Below are 3,753 nucleotides of genomic sequence, written 5' to 3'. Positions count from 1 at the left end.
ATATGAAATGTTAATGATTGGATGGATCTATATCTGCGGTAATGTTGCTCATAGAAGGTTCCTATAAGAGTTTTCTCAGATCCCATTTGCCTGACTATGACATTATATTGCACATAAGGTGATTAAAATTCTGTACGAACTGCCCATCTTGGACAGGCAGATCGTACTTGCGAGGGGAGGGCTTACAGATGATTGCAATGGTGAGCGGGCAGTGTGCGCCTGTGCAGACCGGCCTGTGCGGCTTTCGTCTTGCGATCGCGCTACCAAGCCTATCTCACCTCAACCTAACCACTGCACCATCATGTTCTCAAACAATTCATCCCCACACAGCTACCTGCTCATGTATCACTTCTCCCTCCCTTTTAGATTGTAAGCCCTCAGGGGCAGGGCCCTGCTTACCATCTTGTCTTGAATTGTATTGTGATTGTAATGTCTTCCTTATATTGTAAAGCACTGCGCAACCTGTTGGCGCTATATAAATCCTGTATAATAATAATAACCCGCCGAAAATCATACAAATTTTGGCAGGTTTTCTAGCGTGCTCGTAAGACGAAAGGCATGCGACCTTACAGTATATGCGGTTGCACGCTGCCCATACACCTTACGATTATCGTACGATTGCGGGATCACCATCGATTATCGTACGATAATTGTCAGGTGTATGGGCAGCTTAACAGTGAAGCAAATGAGACATAGTAACATGTTTAACATGCACACTGAGTTCAAAGTGTTCACAATGTAACTTTATAGAGAAATACTTATCACATTTCTGATTCAGTTCCACGTGTCTCCGTTTTATACAAGCCTCACCTGCATTCAGTATTTGATTTTAAAGTGCAGCTAAAGCCAAAAACTTTTTGATAGAGGGGAGAGGAATTATACCTGTCAGGTTTGTATTGCTGTCTGTGTCTCCACTAAGGAAAATCATCCTCTCCATTTGTTCTGGTGATCGTCATCACTGAAAGCAAAAAAAAATCCCCAAATTGAACAGGAATAGATGAGAAGTCTTCCAATGGGGACACTAGTTCTGGTGACACTATTGACCACCAGGAATTTAGCTCTCACTTTCTATTGCAGCTATTGGACTCGAAGTGAAGGGAAATCTCTCCCATGGCAAAAAAGATGACAGGGGTAATAAGCTTCCCAAAAAAATTGGCTTCAGGTCTACTTTAAAGGGGTTCTAAACCCTCTGTTTTTTTTTGCCTATATCTACTGCTAGCAAGCAAGCACAAGGGCGGGAGACGAGCAGAGACGCAGGGTAAGTCTATGGACGCTTGCACCCGCATGCAGACACCGCTGGATCGGAAGTGCGCACAAGCAGAGAGGAGTCAGCGCTGGATCGGAGAGCCGCCGCACCGCTGGAGGGACAGATGAAAACATCAGGAAAGAAGAGGAAGATCGGATTAAGAGACATCATTTGGTAAGTGCTAACGTTAACATTGGGGGAGGGAAACATTTTTTTTTACTTTAATGTCACTTTAGGCATTTTTACACCTATTTACGTCCCTGGTTGCTAAGAGCCAGGCGGGGAGATGTGTATGGGAGAGGGGTGAGGAGAGAAAATAGTCACCCGTCTCCATGGTTCAGAGAACTTTTGCTGACACCTTCAAGTGGTTCCAAGGGCATGTGCAATATGTGCCATATCCTGGATACGCCACTGATCTTCTATTATTATTATAGGTCCATGAATCTTTTGCAAGTTGCGACATTTCTCGCATACATTTTAGACTTTCTTATGAGTTCTGTGACACTCTTTATGAATTCCAGGGAATATGGAGAACACAAGGGAAAAGCAATGCCTCCTTCCATATTTTGTCATCCAACGTTTTGATCCATAGCTGATATTTTTATTTTTTACGCTCTGACATGTTTATCAGTTATCTCTTTTATATAGTTTGAAACTACTGCCGTGCTACTGCAAAAATTTACACCTGACAAACTTGCTCTTTGCCATCTTCCCCCTTTGATGATCCTAAAGCCATTACCGCTGCTGGCCTGCATGAATTCTAAAGCTGCTCTGCTGGCAGCCAGTGGAGAGACAGCGGCATATGGAGTGACGCAATGAGTCTGAATCTACCGGCAGCAAATGCGCAGCAGGTTGTAAAATAGACTGCAGTCATTCTCAACAGGGTAGAATTTATTTTATATATATGATAAAAATAACTACCTTACTGTCTTTAGAGACCCCAACGTGATATTGGAGCGAGTAATAAGTGCTTACAATCAGTTTGGATGTAAGAGAAGATGCAGCCGGTAGAAAAACTTATGAAGATAATAAGATTTAGACATAAAAGATGGATACAGTGCACTAGGAATAAAGGGGTTGCAGTGGAAGAGCTGATAATCTATCAGTATAAAATATAACACATCAGAAAGAGGCAGACCTCCCATATGGTATTATTCTAGAGTCACACTTGTCTGTGAGCTTTTTGATGAATTTTTACATATGTTATCAAATGTATATTAGGGCAACATTACCTGGTAGGCGACTTGAGGTGAGGAATCAAAGCCCCACTTGGTCTTCACCAAAGCTACTGAAGGTAGAGATAGGCTGGGGGCCTTAATGAGCCCTGGAACTTTTTGCTGGTACCAGGTTGCGATCTTCAGGATTGCCCCGCCAAAGGATTAACGAGGACAGGAGCTTTACATGTACAGACTATACTCTAGGGGAGGGAGTATAGTCTGGTCCGGGCAGACAGAGAGTGGTCAGGTCTATGTAGAGGTCATGCAGGTGGCAGGAAAAGAGTGGCCAGGTACAGGCAGAGGTCATGGTGGGTTCACTGTGTCGAATTTGACTTATGCATTTTGGCGTGCTGGGGACCACCTATCTTTACATCTCTGAAGTTCTACATGGCACCATCTGTGGCGGTCACTACTAGCACCTATCTTATCTACACTGGTCACAACGTTGTATGATGTGCAGCAGGCACTTTCAACAATTTAAGGTCCAGGCAGAGGTCATGGCAGACGGCAGGAAAAGAGTGGCCAGGTCCAGGCAGAAGTTGTGGTGGATAGAAGCAGAGAGTGAGTAGGTCCAAGCAGAGGTCATCAATGGGCAAGGAAAACAAAAGAATGTTCAGGGCAATCTGGGTTGGTAACGGGCAAGGCACCAGGTAAGCATTACAGCTCTTTACTAGCATTTCCATGGTATCTAGTAAGAAGACAACGCACCAGCTACGTCCAGGGCTAATGACTAAAGTGTTGCTTCAGGGAGCTCTGGAAGTACTTGCAGGGATTCTGTTAGCATTGGAAGTAGTGGCAAGGATTCTGTGAGCAGCATTGGGAGTACTGGCAGGGATTCTGCAGGTACCATTGGAAGTACTGGCAGAGATTTTGCAGGTACCATTAGAAATAGTGGCAGGGCTTCTGGAAGTCTTGGTAGGTATTCTGCAAGCACCATTAGAAGTACTGGCATAAATTCTGCAGGTACCATTGGAACTACTGGCACAAGTTCGGGTGGTCCTGGAGATACCGTAACGGTATTGATGCATGTTTGTAATGCACATTTTCATGTCCTGCTATTGTCATCCATGAAAAGTGTCCTTAGGCAACAATACATAAAGCTGAAGAACTTACAGTCTTTGAGGGTACAGGCAACAGCAATGCAGACAGCAAAAAAACATACAGTCTATTAAAGCGGACCTTGCACTAACAGGGATCCCAACCTGAAAAAATAAATCTTAGGGAGGTGCTCTTCTCATTTCAGGGAGGTGCTCTCTGACCCCCCCCCCCCCCCCCCCCCCCCCCCCTCGG

The sequence above is a fragment of the Nanorana parkeri genome, unplaced genomic scaffold (assembly GCF_000935625.1).
Source record: "Nanorana parkeri isolate BGI_ZX_2015 unplaced genomic scaffold, ASM93562v1 scaffold298, whole genome shotgun sequence".
In the NCBI taxonomy this organism is placed as follows: Eukaryota; Metazoa; Chordata; class Amphibia; order Anura; family Dicroglossidae; genus Nanorana; species Nanorana parkeri.
Note: the sequence above shows the minus strand (reverse complement) of the source record.